Below are 22,416 nucleotides of genomic sequence, written 5' to 3'. Positions count from 1 at the left end.
GAATACACTTGACCGAATGGAAATTGAGTTATTCACTGGTACAGTCGAGCTAGGAGAAGGAGATCACTAAAGGGAAGAATAACAGGAATGCAGTGAGTGAATAAAAAATGTGGAAAAAAACCTTATCACGGCCTGGAGTCAGCTAAAAGAATATAAAACCTCCCAAATTGCCTCCAAGGGTTTAGGTGGGGAATATATGTAAGGTTTCTGAATATACTTGGCCAATCAAGCTCTCACCAAATAATCGTATACGTGTAAGAATAATTGATTCAAAATGCACATTTTTTTTTATCTGAAATATCAAGACGAAATTTTTTAATTTGACACAGTTAGTCTTGCTCATGCTGGCTGTTTACTGGGTCATCAGACACAAAGAGGCTGAACTGTGTCTGGGAGATCCATAGTGCACATAGGAAGGTGACAAAAAATTATTGTTTCTTAAGAAAATATTGTCTATCCGGCTAAGGACAGGAAAAACGGCTGTTGCATAGAAGGAGGTGGGACCTTTATGCATACAGTCTCACATTTTTTATATGTCCTCATATGACTGGGGGTGGAGCTACCCATAAGTGATGCTGCCATGATTACCCAGGAAATATAATTTAAAATCAGGAACATTTGATCTGCATTTCTCAAGATGTGCAAATATATGTAAATATGGAAGTAAACTACATAAACAATGCACATAACTGTCTCAAGGTTTCAACCAATTGCTGGTGTTAATATAAAAAAGTCCAACTGGAATTTCAGAAAATAGAGGGTTAACCCTTCCAGTGCTGGAGTCACAAATACACACACTTTTCATGGTCTATATATTAATAACATACAATTTAATTCGTCCAGGGTTGTTAAGTGGCATTAACAACTTTATGGCAAAATTCTCCTTTTTTACACAAAAGAACATCTGTTTAAATCAACTGTAAATGGTAGAAATGTGTTGAATGAAAATTCAGACCAGTTATCAACAGCAATTTTCTCGAACAGGATATTTCTGCTATTTATTACACAGTAGATTTCTTCCTACACTAAGATAGAGCCTCTAGGAAAACATTGACAGATGGTATGCAAATCTTGGCAAAATGGCCATGCAGGGTTATTGGGTTAAACTTTACAAAATATCCACAAGGCATTCAGTGTAAAAATGAGGATTGGATAATTATGGTAAATTGAGCTCACCAACATGTCAAAATATATCTGTCTTCACACAAAGCCAAGTGCGGAGATGACTGTGACAGCAAACTACTACACAGTAGCTCAAATTAGAAAATGTATATCTTTGCTACACTGTTGGTCAATGAACATATCTCATGCAAAATGTTATCCTTAAGGGGAATTGCATGGTTATTAGTTAGATAATATTTAAAGCTTAAAATAATTTATTTAAACTGACACAACAAGAGTTGTTTTAAAAATAACTTTACAATGTGTAGCGTACAAAATCTTTAAGATTTTATTTAAAAATAACTATTCATTAAAACATTTTGATATCCTTGCCTAAGTAGCTATTTTTTTTAATCATTATATATGTTAGAGACAATATTTATTTTCAATTTACTTTTTGACCTCTGTTTGACCTCTGTAAATTAAAAAGGAACACTCTACTGCCCAAATAAAGAATAACACAATTTTAAAAAAATAAATAAACATTATTTAGTAGATGAAAACACGCTAGCATTTAATTATTCTTTTTATCATTAGGGTGGATCTACACAGCTTGCAAAACTGCTGGCTAGCTAACTTGAACACTGTTTTTCACATATAGTGTGTGTGTGTGATTGTGTATCTGTTTGTGTGTATCACTGTGACTGTCCATCTGTCACTGTGTGTCTACAGATGACTGTGTGTCTTTATTTGCATCTCAAGAGAGTTTATAAGTGAGCGTGTCTGTATTTTTCTACCTGCCTGTGTGTATCTGTGCTTATGTATGATATAAGTCTGTAGGTCTGTATGTGTGATAATACACTCTCATGGTTCTTGGCAATGCAGGCAGGGCCAGTGTTACCATAAGGTGGCACAAGCATCCGGCTTTGGCACACCGCCGGGGGAGAAGGGGGGGGGGGGGGCGATCCTCGGGTGACCAGCAGGAGGAGAGCACCCTACATAACTCTCCCCTCCTGCTTGTTAATGCATGAAGCGTGGCTGAGCAGGCGGACCGCGGTCTATCCAGTCTGACAGGAGATGCAACAAACTGTTTCCTGTCAGACCGGGACATAAAACAGGATCCTATGCCGCGTACCACCTGCTCAACCAGTCTGCATGGAGGGAGATGAAGGTGGCACAATGAAAGGTACATGCAGGAGGTGAGAGGGGGACAATAAGAGTTACACAAGGGGAGGGGAGGCCATAAGAGTTACAGGAGGGAAGGTGGGACAATAAGAGTTACATGAGGGGGTCAATAAGACTTACAGGAGGGGAGGGGGCACTCAAGAGTTAAAGGATTGGAGGGGCAGAAAAAAGTTACAGGAGGGGGGAGGGGACAATAATAGTTACAGGTGAAGACAATAAGCATTACAGAAGAGGGAGACAATAGGAGTTACATGTGGAGACAATAAGAGTTACAGGGGGGCAATATGAGTTATAGGAGGAGAGGGTTACAATAATAGTTACAGGAGGGGGGACCATTATTTTTTTTTTTTAATTCTTTATTTTGATTGTGCATGAAATCACAGAAAAAATGACGATGCCACAACAGCATAGTACAAGCTCAATTACGCAGGTTTTTGACATAGGTGACATTGAGTTATAAGCACATTTTTATATTGGTATGAGGAGAAACAAGCTAGATTCATACAGCTGATTATAAGCCCCCAGCGTAACAAACATGGACTTCAGTGTACTTGACGTGGTGGGCATTGTGTATGTGACTGTGTGTTGGTGGTATGCCTAGTCTGGGTAATGCTGTACCGCTCGCTGGTCTAAAGTTGGCTCGAGGGTGGCATGTTAAGTGTCCTGAAGGTTATACTGAGCCTGTTATAAGTGAGGTACGACAGACATGCGAATTATTAATTAAAGCATTAACTTGCTGGCATATGTGTCTGAGTCTAATTACTGTTAGCATTCAAACGCTTTAAACAATGAGTGAGACCCCCCTGTGATCCCATGTGCAGGCGTAACAACAAAAAACAACATAAAATGAAGAATGAAGAAAAATTAATGAAGAAAAATTAAGAGTCAACTGGTAAAGTAATCGTGGATGTGCAAATGGGGAGCGGGTGACAGTGGGCACCTTGCCTTGCATTAAGTCTCAGTCTCTGTATTGTCAGCCGATGCCTTGTCCGGGCTGGGTGCTTCCTCTCAGTGTGTGTGGGCTCGATAGAAGGTTCTCTGTATCGGCAGCTAAGTGGTCTCTTTTCATCTCGGGGTGCCGCTGGGAGCAAGGATTGGTCTGGTGTCGCGTGGTTTTTCACGGCTGTGTCATGTGCGGCTGGAGCAGGTTCCCTCCTGATGTGGTGTGCACCCGAGGAGGCCTTGGCTTCTCCAGTCCCCTCCACTTTGTTGCTTTGCATGGGTGAGGTGAGTGCTGAGCTCTCTGCCTCCCACTTCTATCTTTGTTCAGTGCCGGAGCTGTAGGTTGTTGGGAGCTGTAGGAGCGGAGGCTGTCTGGGTGAGTGGTCATCCGTTAGTTGTAGTGCCTCATGTTGCTGCTTGTGCGTAAGGGGGGAGTGATGCAGGGGGAGCCCCCGGGTGAGCCCCTGTGTAGGCTTTGTGCGACTCACCCATTGAGAATTAAGGTGCTCAGGCTTGCGACAGGCTTGCGACAGGCTTGTGACAGTTCCACAGGCCGCGTTGTTTGCAGTCCGCACTGTATTCTGCTGCTGTGGACATGCAGCTTGTGAGGGTTCCGGTCTCAGCGCCATCCCTCGTGGCCTCCGCCATTTTGGGACCCTGCCGGAGCGTAGGTCTTAGCGGTCCCTCTGCTTCGCCTGGTACACCTATAGGCGATAGGGTCTCGAGGGTGTAGACCGGGATCTCCCCCCCGGTCCAGAGGGGGGGGAACGGGGCCGGTTTCCCCGCGGGTCCGACTCCAAGCCCCGAATAGTAAGCGGCAGGGCAGCGGCCGTCCACCCCGCTCGCCTCCGGAGTAGGCCTTGAGGAGGTCGGATAGGCTTCCTCCTCCAGGGGACTGTAGCCTGTTGGGCCAGCCTCACCCTGGATCCCAGGGCTCTTTGCCCAGCGGGGGCCACCGTTGCCGGCAGGTTTTGTGCCAAAATTGTGGAACTTCTAGTTTTAGGCTGCAGGAGCTGGTCTCGCATGCGACCAGCCAGCTCGGCGGTCCGGCCCCGCCCGGGGGGGACCATTATTGAAAGGCACAGGTGGGACAATGAAAGGTATAGGAAGGAGTACATTGAAAGGTGCAGGAGTGCTTGGGAGCACAAAGACACACAGAGGGGGAACAACGAGAAAATCAGAGTGGCTGAGTGGGGATAAAGACACACAGAGGGCCTGAGGTATGTATAACAAGTTTCTGAGAGTTGACTTTCCTCAAGTTAAAAGAGTAATCCAGACATGGACCACATGCTGACTATGCCTAGAGGGTTATCAGCTGCATCTCACTGACGAGGTTCAAAGAAGGCTGAAACGATAATCTGAGGCTGCAGCATCTCCGTTCTGGACTGCCTTTATGGGTGGGATCAGTTTAATGTGCCTTGGAACTGGTTCTCTCTGGAATGGCACAAGTGAACAAAAACTATTCCTTAGAATTCTAAATTTTGTCCTGAGTTTAGAAATACCCAATGTTAACATGTTCTTAGCTTTTTTTGTAAGTTAAAGGGCTATAATTACAAGTAAGACATTGCTGTTTCAAAATATATATTTTTAAAATTCATCAAAAGTTACATTGTCACACTGTTATCTGTCATAAATCTCTGAATTACACCTCACATGTACATGTTTTTTTAAAGTAGACAGCACAGGGTATTCAATATGGGGTATGTCCAGTTTTTTTAGGATCCACTTAGTCACAAAACTGGCCAAAGTTAGCATTTATATTTGTTTGTGTGTTAAAAATGCAAAAACAAAATTATGAATGCTAACTTTGGCCAGTGTTTGTGACCAAATGGCTACTAAAAAAGACTGAACATACTCCATTTGCAATATCTTGGGTTCTCGTCTTTTGCAAATGGTATGCCATCATGGGGGTAATTCTCATAATAACATAACCAATCTGGCAAATTTCGATGTGAAAATCGAGCCTTATATTTGACTCTGTAACTTTCAAAAACACTATAAAACCTGTACATGGGGGGTACTGTTATACTCAGGAGACTTCACTGAACACAAATATTAGTGCTTCAAAACAGTAAAACGTATCGCAATAATGATATAATCAGTGAAAGTGCCATGTGTGTGGGGAAAATGCAATAAATGTCAGTTTCACTGACAATATCATCGCTGTGATATGTTTTACTGTTTTAAAGCACTAATATTTGTGTTCAGCGAAGTCTACTGAGTAAAACAGTACTCCCCATGTACAGTTTTTAGGTTGTCTTGAAAAGTTACAGGGTTAAATATAGTGCTAGCAGATTAAATTCTCTAGACTTTCAGCCTGGTTTGTTAGGCAGGTCCCCCAAATTGCAATCAATAAAATTACTTAAATATGAAAAAAATATTACATAAATATAGAATATAATTTAAACATATATACATATTTATAAATTTGAAGTCTACGTGTATATTTATGAAATTATTTATGCAATTATGTATATGGACATATATTATTTTTATTTATTTATAAATACATATATTTAATTTCATTCTACGTTTATTAATATCAAAATACAGTTAGAATAAAATTACATATATATATATAAATATATATATATAGATATATATTATTTTTATATTTTATTTATTATTATTATTTTTATAATATATACAATATATATATTTAATATATATACATGTATATAATTTTATTCTAAGTGTATTTTTATGTTAATATAGGTATATATAGGTAATGGACGCCTATTACGGTCATGTGGCCGCTTTTTCGGAGCCTGATGGCTTCCAATGCTCTGCCTCACTGCCGGGTGACACGTGGGGCAACCCAGAAGTGATCACTTCAGTGGAGCGATCATCCGGCCACCCGGCAGTCAGGGGAGGTATTGCAGGATGCCTCGCCATCGAGGCATCACTACAATACCGTTAGAGCGTCTGGAAGCGATCACGATCTCAAATGTGCCGCGGACGTATCAGGTAAATCCGAGGTCTTTGACCATTTTTTGACGGACGTACCTGATACGCGGTCACTAAGGGGTTAAGGGAGATGAATCAGAATATATAAACCTTAGAAACATAGAAACATAGAATATGAAGGCAGATAAGAACAATTTGGCCCATCTAGTCTGCCCAAATTTCTAAACATTTTCATCAGTCCCTGGCCTTATCTTATAGCTAGGGTAGTCTTATGCCTATCCCACGCATGCTTAAACTCTTTCACTGTGTTAACCTCTACCACTTCAGCTGGAAGGCCATTCCATGCATCCACTACCCGCTAAGTAAAGTAATACTTCCTGATATTACTTTTAAACCTATGCTCCTCTTATTTAAGACTATGTCCTCCTGTTGTGGTAGTTTTTCTTCTTTTAACCCCTTAAGGACTGAGCCAAATGTACACATTGTGATCAAAACAAAACGTAAACAAAAACTGGATTTTGCGCTATATGTCTGTTCAGACGTAATTCGCCTCTTTCATATTATGTGCACACACATTTATTATATATCATTTTATTCATGGGAAACATGGCTTTCATTTAATATCAAATATTTAGGTATGAAACATAATTTAATCTGAATAAAATATAAAAAAATGTGAGAAAGTAAAAATAAGAATTTTTTTATTTCTTTAGTTCTACGTGACATTTTAACTGTGAATGTCATAATACTGTTTGCTTTAACTGCAATAAAATACACAGATTTGGGGCCGCCGGGCCGGCTGGAAGCAGACAAGCATGGCTCCGAGCCCGAGCCCCAAACAATGGCTATAAAACAACGCAAAGCTCACCCCAAACTCGGACACCCGAGCATGCTGAGGTGGAGAAACACTCCAACTACAAAATAACACCAGTAAAAGGTCAACAGCATACAGGGCCACGGTAAAACCCGGCCACGGTAAAACCCGGCCTACCTGCCGACATAAGCCTGCCATCTGACGGAGTAAGAGTGAGATGCAGAGGCCGGCGGCCTGCACGGACGGGAGACGCACCCTGGAAACAAATACCCTCATAAAGCACCATGCTGGTTTGAGGGGCGACCCCGCTCCCCCCCCGGCCGGTGGGGATGATCCCGGACACCTCCGCTCGGGGGCTGCGCTGTGCCCCTACACTGGCAAAGGCTGCCAAGATGAGGCCCACCAGAAAAACGGAACACAGGGATGGTGGAGGCAGACACAATGGAGAAAGTGCACCTTGACAGAGGAGGCAGTCAGGACGAGATCGAAAAGAAGTATAAGTTGGTGGAGGCCCAGAAGGCAAAGCGGAACAACGCACTCACTAGGGGGGTCTGACATGGGCTGCTCGTACAGGCACAATCGAGTCTGATGCCAGATGGAACCTCCGCGCTGAATCTGCACCCGCTGGAGCAGTGAGTACCCCGGCCTCTGGGTATGGAGGTCCCCGGAGAGCTATGTCCCCGCTGCCGCAAGCCCTGTGGGACAGGAGTGTGCTGCTCTTCCGGCGGACCGGTGACCGTGGGGGATGTGTACCGGCCCCAAGCGTGAGGCAGACAGAGGGAGAGACTCAGGAGTACACACTCTTTGTGGAACGACACAGTGTTGGGGAGGTGCAGGGGGCAGGTGGGCCGCAGACTTTGTGGTGGGGTCGAGTGGACAGCCTCAGCCCTTGAGTGCCCACAGCACCACGGAGGACCCAGCCAGTGGACTGGAATTGGTGGGGATAAGACGGAAGGAGGTTTGGTGACCCTGGGACTGTGCTGTAGCGGAGGCATGTGAGACCTGGGACTGTCCCACAGGATGACATTTAATGCTAAAGAGCCCCAGAGGGCATAAGTCTAATGTCGTTAATTAGAGCTTGTTTAATAACCAAATTGCAACATTATAAGATGCCCAAGACCCTAGCTTCACGGCACAACATACACACTGCACCAATAGATACCGCTAGTATCAGACCGATATGTAATACGATGACTATACTCATGTACATAACTAAGCCCACAACTGAATAAATATGTTAGAGTACACTGCTTCAGTGGGCTTTAGAAACGCGTTACTGGTTTCCGCATATATATATCTTTACTATAGTCGCTGCGTACCATATTACACCCACAATAGCAGACCGCAAGCGTAAGGGCCTGTTTCTACCTACATGTCAGGAGGTACTGTGGGCACACAAGCCTATACTAATTAATACTAGATTAATGTTATATCGACACGCAACAGGATTCTGACCAACTGCGTTATATTACCTAGACCACATACAGAGTTTCACACAATGAATAGATGGAACATTTAGCTTCCGACTCTCTGAAAATAACTCCTTTAATGAACATCATATTTAGACGCCTCTAGGGTGACACCCTAAGGGTTACTGCAAGCCTGCTCATATATTACTATGTTTATTAACGTTGATTCTTAACCATTACACCTCTTTTATTATTGCATGCCTGCACCATGACTGTTTAAGCGCTGTTACATGTCAAACAACTAAGTCTTAACATGGCCATAAGGCACCAGCATGATATAATGTGTTAACTATGCCCACGCTGTTTATGATGCAAAAATTGCAAGAGATAATGCTTTTACATTGTTCTGTTTATTAACGCTAATTCTTAGTTTATCTGCCTTAAATTACATGCTTATCTTATTACTGCCTACCGGCACCTAGAGGGAGCACGCTCGAATGTGATACTATATTAAATGCTGTACAACAATTGACACGATTGAAGAGCCTCTGCGCAGGCAACACCCTGTGAATCCATTCATGCAAAGATAACCAGGCCTCTGCGCAGGCACTAACCCGCATTAAGAATAATATGTTTGCAATGGAATATGTTCTGAAACCAATAAACCTATTTAACACACACAAAAAAATACACGTATTTGTATTCAGCGATATACCAAGATGAGAAAAACTACCCTTGTCGGTAGGTCCAGAAATTGGAACCCCTCTCCACTGGTAGAAATACACCTAAATGGACACTCCAGAGGTGTCCTGGGGCTTAACCCATATTAAAGAAACAACAAAAAATATATACTCTGACCATCTGGATAAAGTACCCAGATGTAGGGAGTATGTTCTGGAATTGTTGTAATGAGATCCTCAAAATAATTACAATTGTTGAAGAGTAAATAGTAGTATAACATAGATAAACAAAATTGGTGGTCAAAACCCAAACTGGGTGTAAATCTAGCCTAAATGGCACACCTATAAGTATCCTAGTAGATGAAATACTAATAACTTAATCTCTTATTAGCTACAAATTATAGACTTTAATCGTGTGAGGTCAATTCTGATAGCTTCAGAAAGTAAAGTGTCTTAGCTATAAGGCGCTAAGTATCATATGTAACTAGGATAACTGGTCGCTAAACTAGAAGTAATAGTTGTTGAATTCCTAAGTGGCTACCTGTGATACTTATAGAAGTATCAAACTGAGCCTAGATAGCCTTAAGATCAATTATACAACTATATTAGGTAGCGTGACAGACTTCCAACAAAAAGCCCTGAGTGAACCCCCATATATCATAGGGTTAATCACCTTAATAGGATCAAAGATCCCTAAAACTCACAGTGTGTCTAGCAAAAATGATGAGTGAGAGGTGATATAGTTGCAGGTATATATGTGTAGGTCTGAAAGTACGTCTACCCACTCCTATGAGTCATGACCAGTGTAAAGAGGTGAAATAAAAGTAAAAAATTATAGTGTACTAATGTGCAGAACCATACTTAGATTGTTGGTTGCCTGCATATAGCGACAGAGTGCCCTAGTGAAAAGAATAGAATGAAAGGAGGAAGGAACCCGACGCGCGTTTCGGTTCTTTCAGTAATGCACCTTCATCAGGGGTTAGAGGGAGACTGACCTCTGGTCTCCATTTATATGTGTACAGCTAGCTGCTACTTAATGTTGAACCAATCCGTAACAAGCATGACGAACTCTTTGGGCGCCAAAAAGCCAAGCGCTCATTATGTTAATGAGCCCTTCGGTATCAACCAATCCCATTGCTTGCCATCTGACGTCAGCGGCTATGTCTATTTACTTTTGCAGTGTCGGAAAAATCATCTACAAAAATTGTCTTGCGTTGTTAAATCAAGTGCCATAAATGTGACGAATTTGTAACTAGTGCCCTGTTGGACTGTAAATACTGAGGTGGTTTCATACAAGAAACCTATGTACCGATATTAAAACAATAGACGAGATAGATATTGCGCTGCTGAAATGACATAACGATATATAGGTCGATAAGGATAAATATTCAGTAGGCGATTTCCTTATGAAAGATTACCAAGATCCTTTATAGGTATTACAAAACACAATGTTTAGTATCGGAACAAGATCGTTACATATCACGCTACCTAATATAGTTGTATAATTGATCTTAAGGCTATCTAGGCTCAGTTTGATACTTCTATAAGTATCACAGGTAGCCACTCAGGAATTCAACAACTATTACTTCTAGTTTAGCGACCAGTTATCCTAGTTACATATGATACTTAGCGCCTTATAGCTAAGACACTTTACTTTCTGAAGCTATCAGAATTGACCTCCCACGATTAAAGTCTATAATCTGTAGCTAATCAGAGATTAAGTTATTAGTATTTCATCTACTAGGATACTTAGAGGTGTGCCATTTAGGCTAGATTTACACCCAGTTTGGGTTTTGACCACCAAGTTTGGTTATCTATGTTATACTACTATTTACTCTTCAACAATTGTAATTATTTTGAGGATCTCATTTCAACAATTCCAGAACATACTCCCTACATCTGGGTACTTTATCCAGATGGTCAGAGTATATATTTTTTGTTGTATTCAGCGATGTCTCACATGTAAAACAGTATGTACAGGTTTTATGGTGTTTTGGGAAGTTACAGAGTCAAATATAGCAGGATAAATGTTTCCATTTTTTCACATTGAAATTCGCCAGATTGGTTATGTTGCCTTTGAGACCGTATGGTAGCCCAGGAATGAGAATTACCCACATGATGACATGTCATTTGCAATAGTAGACAACCCAAGGTATTGCAAATGGGGTATGTCCAGTCTTTTTTAGTAGCCACTTGGTCACAAACACTAGCCAAAGTTAGCGTTAATATTGGTTTGTGTGTGAAAAATGCAAAAAACGAATTTGAACGCCAATTTTAGCCAGTGTAAGTGGCTACTAAAAAAGACTGGAAGGGGCGGGGCCTGACCAACATGGCCGACAGATGTGTGTGTGGTGACCCTCCTAAACCGGGCACAAAATGTGATGTCAAACCCAAAACAGCAGCCAACGAGTGTGCATACTGTACCTGACCGATGGGGAACATTCCCAGATGAACCCGGAGACTCGCCCGCCGACCTGAGGCCGAGCGCCACTTCTGAGGCCTACTCTCGTGGAGGTACTCATGGGGGGAGGAAACAACTGATCCTCCTCCCTGGGGCCACCGAGCTAAAGCAAGCAGCCCGCCCCCCCCCCCCCCCCCTGGACCGGTGGGGGTCATCCCGGTCCCTGCTGGGGAAAAGGCAGCCGAGAACGTTACCTTAAGCCACGCCGCAGCCTCCCGCTCCCGGGCCGCAACCAACATGACCGACGTAGCAAGGGAACACCCTGCAACGACTTGGGAAGCCAAATTTAATGCAGACTTCAACAAGATATGCGTAACGTTCTGGTGCCGGATCACAGCCCGAGCAGAGCGGACGCACCCGCCTATTACCCAGACCTCACAGATCCAGACAGCAGCTCCCTTAGCGACCAGCCCCACCAAACCAAGAAGCCCAGCCACACGCATGGATGACGCCGCAGCCTCAGCCGCTTACCCTTCTTCTGGGCTGGATACTCACTTGGAGGCACCTCTCCTACGCAGCCATACACCCAGGGAGACATCTGTGAAACAGAGATTCCCTGGGCCCACGATCCTCAAAACGGGATCCATGGCAAGACGGCACGAGTTCCCTTTAAGGCCTCAGGCCGAAGACACGTGGCAAGCAGACTCCGCAAGTCCAGGAACCGCTGGAAGCAACCAACAACTAAGTCAGCCAAAAGGCTCCCTGCTAAGGAATGATTACCGGGTAAAGCACTGAGGACACTTAATCGTGAGTGGGATACAGAGGGTCCCCCATTGCGGCCTGATAACCGGGCCCTCCGAGACCATCGCGCTGTCTCGCCCCGCGGAGTGGGCTAAAGGCACTTACCAAAGCTCATGCCCAGGTCCACAAGGACACACACACTGTCGCCAATAACCTGCCCGGACCTGATGGTATTAATCGCAATGTGTTTGCATTTATATGACCCCTGTTCAGCATGCTTGTTAATCAAAAGTTATCTCTTACTCTCAATCTAATCTTGTGCTCTAAAATGCAAACGCGACACAGGGTCTATCATAGCCCACTCGCCTAACCCAGCAGATAACCCACTCTGCCTCTGCATTAATACTGGTTTATCACTGTCTTATCACGTCTTATCACGTTATTTTCAGCACTGTTTTATTACTATTGTTTTACTATTGATGTCTTGCTGCGACTCCTGACCACAGTAACCTATGGGCCTAAGAGCAGCATGTTTAGACCTAGGGAATGAAGTGAAAATGTGTAGGGCATAACAGGGTCTCAGATCACACAAGCTAGGGCGATAAACTCCTGTATATAATTAATAAGTGTGCGGGTTAGGCGTGTCACACGTCCCCCTCTATTTCACCTATTTCACTAGACACGATACGCCTGCATAAGGTGCTTGTTCTAACCGATAACAAGTACCCCGTAGCATTTTTTCTTTTTTTAACTAAAGGCATACCACCACCTAAGCGCGCTAATATGTCTGGCACACGTCACACTGTGTATTGCTGCCACGAAAGACCAAAAGGCGATATTATCCCAGCAGATATGTACCTTTGGCACTATCTAGCCACATTACTAGCCTGTTTTAAACATAAAAATGTGCCATATATCTACTCCATCTTGTTTGTATCATCCAGCACACAGGGTAGAATAAAATGTTCTGTTGTGCCTCTTTATATCTTGACATGTTCACCTTGCTAACTATATTACTTAATACTTTTTTTTTTTTCAAGGTGTAGCGGTATAAATGTAATTTAATATAGGGGTCTGTTCACTAAAGCCTACATTTTTTTTTTTTTTTTTTTAATTTTTAACATTTTTATTATTCAATTTTGCACTTTACAATAAGTGAACAAATGAGTCAATACATTTCAGAACAAGTTCCATGTTACAGTATTCTGGGGTGAAATGACAGTTATATACAGCTGCATATTTAAAGAATGCCAAACCTTTTAAACACCACTATTACAATATTGATAACGATAAGTATACATTCAGTGAGGTACCAATAGCGTTACTCTAAGGGTTGACTTCTGCCCGGAAGGAGCTTAGTCGAACTCACCCATAGTTATCACTGTGGACTAAGTATCGTGGAGAGGGGATAGTGCCGAGTCTTTGATATATATATCCCAGGGTGCCCAGGTGTACGTAAATACATCATACGTGCCCGCTATAGAATGTGAGAGTTCCACCATCTGCCTGATGGAGTCTACCTTGGTGATCCATTCCCTAATGGATGGAGGTGTGGTTTGCTTCCACTTGAGAGGAATTAGGGCATTAGCTGCTGTCAGCAGGTGGTGGAGCAGAAGGCGTGTAGATTTTGGTAGAAGGGTGGGATATAGCATGAAAAGGAGGACCTCGGGAGATTGCAGAACCGCATATTTCGTTATAAGTGTCATTATGGTGGTTAGTTTGCTCCAGTATGTTTGAATTATGGGGCAGAACCACCAAATATGACCCGGAGTCCCTACATCCGTTTTGCATCTCCAACAGAGGTTGGATGTGTTCGGGAAGAAATTGCGTAACCTGGTTGGAGTAAAATGCCATCTAGAAATGCGCTTATAATTGCTCTCTTGGGCAATAGTGTTAGTAGTGGACTTAAAGGTGTTTTTAAATATCGCTTCCCATTCGTCAGTTGTTAATGTAATCTTTAGGTCTTTTTCCCAGGACTTTGTGAAATCTGGGAGTTGGGCATGTAGGTTCATCTGAAGTATTTTATAGAACACGGTGATGTGTTTCTTTTTCATTGTCCCTAAGAGGGCCCTGTGTTCGAATGTGGACAGTGGTCTGTTACCTTGTGAGAGCGACTGGTGCGCTTGTAGGAAATGCGAGAGTTGTGCATAATTGTAGCATTGCATAGGTGTGTGCGTGGGGGTTTGGATTAGATTTGATAGTGGGACTATTCCCTCCCTATTGATTACATCTTTTAGACGTAGTTGTTCTTGTTGGTTCCCAAAGTTTCGGTAGGCGTGTTGTGAGAGGCCCGGTTTAAAATATGGGTTATTAGTTATCGGGTATAGTGGGGAGGGGTAGGAGGCAATGTTTTCAAGTTTTTTGATAGTGTTCCAATATCGCAGAGTAGGGATTACTGTTGGGTGGTCTGAGTGGTTTCGTCTAATCAATGTCAGGCCCGTTTCATGCCAGGGTATTGTGCTGATGTGAACTTTTAGGCTTGTCGCTTCTATTTGTACCCATTGTTTCTGGTTATAGGCATTAGTCCAATCATAAATTCTGGAGAGGAACACCGCCTTGTGGTATGTCTCTATGTCAGGTACTCCTAGGCCTCCGTGGGACTTATGTCTCGTCAGTTGTGTATATTGGGTTCTCGGGCGTTTACCGGCCCATAAGAAAGTGGAGAGGATGTGTTTTACCGTCTTAAAGAAAGCGGCTGGTATTTTTATAGGCAGTGTTTGTAGTGCATATAGGAATTTTGGCAAGATGGCCATTTTTAGTATGTGTACTCTGCATAGCCAGCTGAACTGGGGTTTGTTCCAATTTTTTAAGTCCCTATCTATGTTGGCCAATAGTGGGGGGAAGTTGAGTTCGTATGTTTTGTTAAGTGTATTTGTGAGTTGTATTCCTAGATACCTTACTGAGGTCTGTGGCCAGTGGAAGGGGTACGTCTGCTTAAGTCGGGACCCTAGCTCTTCTGGGATGGTTAAGGGCAGGATCTCACTTTTGCTACTGTTCATTTTATAGTTGGACACCAAGTTATACTGGTCAATTTCCCGTAGTAGGTGAGGTAGTGAGGTTTCGGGGTTCCGTATTGTGTATAAAAGGTCGTCTGCAAAAGCAGAGACCTTATACTCCCTGTCCGCTATTTGTATACCTTGAATATTCGGGTTGTCTCTGATTCCCTGGAGGAAGGGTTCTAGTGTTAGGATGAACAGAAGGGGGGAAAGGGGACACCCTTGTCTCGTCCCATTGGAGATGTGAACTGTGTCCGTGAGTTGGCCATTAACCCTTATTTTAGCCCCCGGTCTGGAATAAATGGCTGAGAGCCAAGTTAGCCAGTTGGGCCCGAAGCCCATGGCCTGCATTGTAGCTTTTAACAGGGCCCAGTCCACCCTGTCGAACGCCTTTTCGGCGTCAATCGTGAGGATAAGGCTCGGGTCCTTTTCCATCTGTGCATGGTATATGAGATTCAATACTTTGGTGGTATTAGTCTTGGCTTCTCGGCCAGGCACGAACCCTGATTGGTCTGGGTGGACTAGTCCCTGCAGGTAGGGCTTGAGACGGACCGCCAGTATCTTTGTAAAGATTTTTAAGTCGACGTTTATTAGGGAGATGGGCCTATAGCTGCCACATTCCGTTGGATCCTTGCCTGGTTTGGGAATGAGTGTGATATGAGCTTCAAGTGTTTCTCGTGGCAGGGTGTGACCTTGGTTTAAGGAGTTAAAAGCCTGTAAGAACGGTTTGTTCAGGGTTGCGGAGAATGTTTTAAAGTATTTGGCCGAGAAGCCATCAGGCCCTGGACTTTTTCCCAACGGCAACTGTCGTGTGATTAGTGAGAATTCCTCGGGTGTAATTGGGGAGTCTAGTATTTGTCTGGCATTGGGTGGTATCGTTTGTGCTAATCTCTGAGTGAGAAAGTTTTGGATGTCCTCTGGGTCTGGTGGTTGGGGCCTGAGATTATATAGGTTCGTATAGTAAGAATGGAATTCTTTCATTATGTCTGGCAATAGGTGAGTCACAGTCCCAACGGAGTTTTTGATGTGGGTTATGTACGTTTGTTGCCTCTCTTTTTGTATCGCCCTGGCCAACATGCGGCCACATTTTCCGCTCTGGGTGTAATATTTATGTTTGGAGTAAAAGAGTGACTTCTGGATTTTTGCGTTCAGTAGTGTTTGGAGAGAGGAGCGCTTGTCCACTAGTTCTTTGTAGGTATCTAGGTGTAAGTGGTGTTTGTGGGTGCGTTCTAGGCGTCTGATGTCTGTCGTGAGGGATGTAATCTGAGCCTCCCTCGCCTTCTTTTGTCTGGAAGCTAGGGCAATTATGTGTCCCCGTATTACAGCTTTGTGGGCCTCCCAGATAACCGTGGGCGATACTGCCGGGGTGCAGTTTTCTTCAAAATACTTGGTAAGTGTCTCACGTAATGAGGCTACATGGGCCGGGTCGTTGAGTAGTGTATCATTAAGCTTCCATTGTGATCTTGATGGGATCAAGTTTGGTATCTGAATTGTCATGGAGAGGGGGCCATGGTCAGACCAGGTTATAGGGCCATACTCACAGGATTGTATGAGGTGTAGGTGCCTATGTTGGAGAAAAAGCATGTCTAATCTTGAGTAGGTATGTTTTACCGCTGAGAAAAAGGAATAGTCTCGAGAGGTGGGATGTGTCACACGCCAGCAGTCGAAGAGATGATGCTCGTCTAGGAGCTGGACAATTCTGGACCTGGAGGTTGCATTGTACTTGGTGTATTTGGAGGTTGTGTCTAAGTCAGAGTCTATTAAAATGTTGAAGTCTCCCCCTAAAATAAGGATCCCTTCCGTGACTTTGTCTACTGCAGTAAGGTATTTGCGGGTGTGTGTGCATTGTTTGTTGTTGGGGAGGTATAGGTTGGCGAGAGTCACTACTGAGTTCCCTATCTTCCCTTTGACTACCAGAAGCCTGCGATCCGCGATTGATTGGTGTGACAGGTACGTGAAGGGTATATGTGCATTTATGAGAATGGCCACCCCTTTTGATTTGGAACCTTCATAGTTGCTAAAGTAACCTATCGGGTAATGTTTATTGCGTAGGGTTGGGGCTGAGTCTGCTTTGAAATGTGTTTCTTGTAGAAACGCTATATCTGTTCTAAGATCGTGAAGTTCCCTGAGAGCTAGAGATCTTTTGAGAGGGGAGTTAAGTCCTCTCACATTTAGGGTCGTTATACGAATTGTAGCCATGGTGGATTGGTCAGAGAGGGAGAAAAATCTCACTGCTTCAAAGAGTGTGGAGTATTAGGATTGTGTAAGTAGTGGATGCCCAGTTATTAGTATGTGAGAAGAGGTGACTCCAAGAAAATTAAAGTAGGTGCAGTTATCAACGTAACAATAGAAAAATAAACCGGATTAAATCCAACTATATACAAAGACTTAGGATAAACTCTGGAGCTAGCGAATGAGAGTGCTTTAGTCTTATGAATGGGTAAGCCCTTTTAGCCGGTGGCTTTCCCCTTGCGTGTTGGGTGAACACGGGGAGACAGGTAAGGCACCGCTTGGGCTTGTATTGCTGCTACAGAGGATTCCACAGTCTATCTGTGGTGGGGGGGGGGAAGTCTAGTGTGGTGTGTGCGAAGTAGGGGTGGTGGCGGGTAATCCACCTGTTTAGTTATGAATGGATATGCGTGTCGGGCGTTGTATTGCTGTAAGGAATTGGGACCATTTTATGCGCTGCGAGTGGGCCTCTGGGCCCGTAGGGTATTTGAGAGCAGCTTATCTATACAGGGTTGTTTAAGGTTTCACACTAGATTAGCACTCTCTCTCGCTCTCTCTTGGTCGTAGTATCCCTTGGTCCCCACACCGCCCCCATTCACCCACAACCCTCCAATATCCCTCTAATACAGGTTATAATACAATGATAGAGAGGTGGGGATGGAAAAAGAGCATGTCGTGGGGGAGAGGACCCGGGGTCGCCCCCGTAGGTCCCTCCAGCCCCCCGTCGCCCCTGAGGGTCATAGCAAGCGGGGGAAGCGGTTCAGAGGGGGGACGGTAGGTTAGCCAAAGGGAGGGAGGGTAGGAGAGTGATTATAGAGGCAGACTTGATCAATAACCTGTTAAAGTGATTAAACACAATCGGGAAACCTTTAGGTAAATAGGCATCCTCAGCTCCCCGCTCTGGCATGTGCTGAGGAGGAGGAGGCACTCCCAAATACAAGTTGTGTGTTACCTATCCCATTCTAGTGGTGAGAGTCACTGGTTTGGTTCGGTAGGTCATTTTGATGTTGCACAGTCTCGTCTTTCGATGTTGTGGTTGAAATGCCTCTACCTTTTCACCTGTCGTCTCCTTGGCAAGGGAGGATTGCCCTCCCCAGTGGTAAAGTCCTCTTGTGAGTCTCTTGAGAAACCTTTGTGTTGGAGTCCTTGTTACTGATGGGGAGAGGCATGAGGGGCCTCATATAGTGCGAAACCAAAGTCTGAGTCTTTTTTGCTGATTGTCTGGAACGGTCATAAACAGAATGGTGGTCTGTAAACAAAAAAGAAGTAACATCTCATTGGTCGTTTACGTGATTTTCCGATCATCTCTGGTGTAATCTTGTCTTGGGTGTCAGATTCGGTGCGGTTCTGCTTGTTGCCTTTGTGAGTTTCGCTGAGGAAGTTGGTTATCATTACGACGCCTCTTTGGCGGTGTTTGCCATCTCGATCTCTGAGGGCGGGGGTAGTTATGAGGTGCTTGGATCGGGCCGTACCAATCGGGAATCTGCACGTCGGGTAAGTTTAAAGTAGACGTAAATATGGCGATATCCTCTGCAGTGGTCACGGTAGCGGTGGTTCCGTTGTGCGTGGCAGTTAACGAGAGGGGGAATCCCCATCTGTACTTGATGTTTCTAGCACGTAGTAAATCTGTCAGGGGTCTAAGAAGCCGTCTTGCTTGTAGTGTCATCCATGAAAGGTCAGGGTAAATTTGTATTTGGGCCCCAAGAAATAGCAGCGGTTGGGACGTTTTTCTTAGTTCTCGAAGTATTTCTTCTTTTGTTCCAAAATAATGTAAACGGCAAATTATGTCTCTTGGGGCATCTGAGGCTGGGCCTCGCGGTCTCAGCGCTCTATGAGCTCTATCAAACAGAATGTGCTCCGCTGGATCTTTGTGGAGTAAGTAATTGAATAGCTCTTGTAGTAGTTTAGGAAGGTTTTCCCCTTCAACTTCTGGTATGCCTTTTAGCCGCAAGTTGTTGCGCCTTCCCCTATTATCAATATCATCAATAGCTCTGTACATCATGGCCATCTGTGTATTTTGAGCTTCTAGGGCCTGTTGAACCTGCTGAACTTGGGTGAGTGTGTGGTCTTGGTTGTCTTCAAGCGATTCTAATCTTTCCTCTACCCCTTTAACCTCTGCCGCCATATTGTCTAGTTTATTTTGGAACGAGGATTCCATTTTCTGGATCAAAGCATGGATATCCTGTTTTGTTGGCAGATTATTCAGTATAGCTCTCAGATCTGCATCTATGTGTGTGGAAGCAGTGTCCGAGCTGGCTGGGCTTAGTGGGGGTGAGGATGGAGATTGCTCGTTTAAAACTTCCGCCGCCATTTTGGGGCCTACTTCATCTGCGTTTTTCGCCGGATTATCTTTAAAAAATTTGGTGAGAGCGCCCGTTTTTGCTATGGACTGCTTCTGAGAGGTTTGAGCAGGGTTGGTACCTTTTCTGGGGTGTCCCATATTGCGTTGTTCGCCCGATGTTAGTGGATTACCCGCGGTCCCTGTCAGAGCTCAGCTACAGCACGTCCAGCTCGGCTCGCGGTTGGCCTATTACTTAATACTTGCCTACCTAACCTGTGCTCCACTTCTCTAGCCTGTAACATTTCAAGATTTATATTACAGCATATAATGAAGCATGACTCTTTAACACATACAAAAGTGCAATTGTTTCTCATGCCATGGCACTGAATGCAAATGTTTGTCTACTTTAAGCTTGTTGATGCTGTCGTGGCAATGCAAGCCTGTATGTTAATCTTTTGTTGCACACCAAAATAAAGATTTACAAAAAAAAAGACTGGACATACCCCATTTACAATACCTTGGGTTGTCTACTATTGCAAATGGTATGCAATCATGGGGGTAATTTTCATTCCTGGGCTACCATACGGTCTCAAAGGAAACATAACCAACCTGTCGAATTTCAATGTGAAAAAACTGAAACGCAAGCCTTATATTTGACTCTGTAACTTTTGAAAACACCATAAAACCTGTAAACGAGCGGTACTGTTATACTCGGGAGACTTCACTGAACACAAATATTAGTGTTTCAAAAAAGTTAAACGTATTACATCAATTATATCGTCCGTGTAAGTTCCATTTGTGTGAGAAAAATTTAGCTTTCACTGACGATATCATTGCTGTAATACATTTGACTATTTTAAACACTAATATTTGTGTTCAGCGATGTCATCCGAGTAAAACAGTAACCCCCATGTACAGGTTTTATGGTGTCTTGGAAAGACAATATAGTGCTAGCAAGGTAAATTTCCTGGACTTTTGGGCTGGGTTGTCAGGCAGGTCCGCAAATTGTAATTAATAAAATGGCCTAATTATGTACATTTATTACATAAATATATACGTAGAATTATTTATATATATACAAAAATTGATGGGAGTTGCACTCCAGCTTTCCTCAAGTGTCTGCCCGGTGCTCGGCTGCACAAATGTATAGCGTTTAGAAAAATGCCAGCACTCAAGGACTTTTCAGTTATAAAAAGTAAAAACCTTTTATTCCAATTTGTCTGAAGGTCGACGTTTCAGTCCACCGTTGTGGACTTTCATCAGGACACAAAATACAATGTTACAAAATTCAACTTAAATAGGAAAAACTTAACTTACCTAACCACTAACACCTGTGCACTAGCGTGGTCCGCTTCCCTCTGCGCAAGTGTGTCTATCGGAATTACTGGTGCTTACTCTTCAACTCAACTATTTCAGATTTGAAACTCGGTGGTATATGCAGTGTTCAGGTACATCGATGGGCGCAGCAATGGCGCCGATGTATGCAAACGCATATATGCATATATTTGAAAAATAACATATTCTCCATCCTTATACAGAACAGATTGTACAGTATGTATGCTTCATCGACGACATTCTAATCCTTTGGAAGGGTTCGACTATGGAGGCCGAGCAGTTTGTGAAGGATATCAACGATTTGCCTTGTCCTATTAAAATTACGGCCAATATCAACGATACAATTGTACAGTACTTAGATTTGGAGATTTTCATAGAGAAGGGCAGAATTGAGTATCAACTTTACTCCAAACCCATGGACAGAAATACCATACTCTATTTTTCAAGTGCGCACCCTGAATACAGCAAAACATCGTTACCATACATCGTTTCTTTGAGTTTTTCGGAATAATTCCCGGGCCGAACGTGTTGAGAATCAAGTAGAAATCATGTACAATAAATTCCTCATGAGGGGATATAATCGCCATACAATTGACACAGCGTTATGTAAAGCAAGATTGGAAATTGAGAGTACCACGAGCACCCAGCAACAACCAAAGGCACCCAGATTGACTTTCCCTATGAAGTTTAATTCGGCTAGCACCAAATTGGTTCAAGCTGTGAAGAGGAACTGGAATATCCTTACGGGAGATCCAACTTTACCAACAGCTTTCTCTCAAAATCCAATGATTTGTTACAAAAGGGAGAGAAATTTGCGAGACTTGTTAGTCCGCACTGACCCGGAACAGAGTTATCTGCGGGATCAGAATACATTTCTCAATCCGGGATGCTTTCGCTGTTTAGGATGTGTCACGTGCGGGCACCTTATTCCCACAAAGTTTTTTGTTCATCCACATACTCAGAAGAAATATTTGATTCGACACCGTATCTCCTGTAAAACTGACCATGTCATTTACAAATTGTCATGTCCCTATGGATTAAACTACGTTGGGAAAACAGACACACAACTATGTGAAAGAATAAGGGGGCACCGCTCGAGTATACGCATGGCAATTAGAGATGGCTATACTGATAAACCGGTGGCACGTCACTTCCTCGAACAGAAACACCTTTTGACATCACTTAAGTGCATTGCCATCGAGCATATTCCAGTATCTAGAAGAGGAGAAAATCGATCCACTGCACTATTACGAAAAGAGGCATTCTGGATTCGAGAACTCAATACCTTGGCTCCCTTGGGCCTTAATGAAAAATTATCATATATATATTTTCTGTGATTGGATAAGCTACCTTATTTGTTTTAACCTAAACTATTCATGCTCCTGCACATATCCT

Source organism: Pelobates fuscus, chromosome 10 (genome assembly GCF_036172605.1).
Source record: "Pelobates fuscus isolate aPelFus1 chromosome 10, aPelFus1.pri, whole genome shotgun sequence".
Taxonomy (NCBI): domain Eukaryota; kingdom Metazoa; phylum Chordata; class Amphibia; order Anura; family Pelobatidae; genus Pelobates; species Pelobates fuscus.
The sequence above is the reverse complement of the archived record's forward strand: the minus strand, read 5'-3'. Positions refer to the sequence as shown.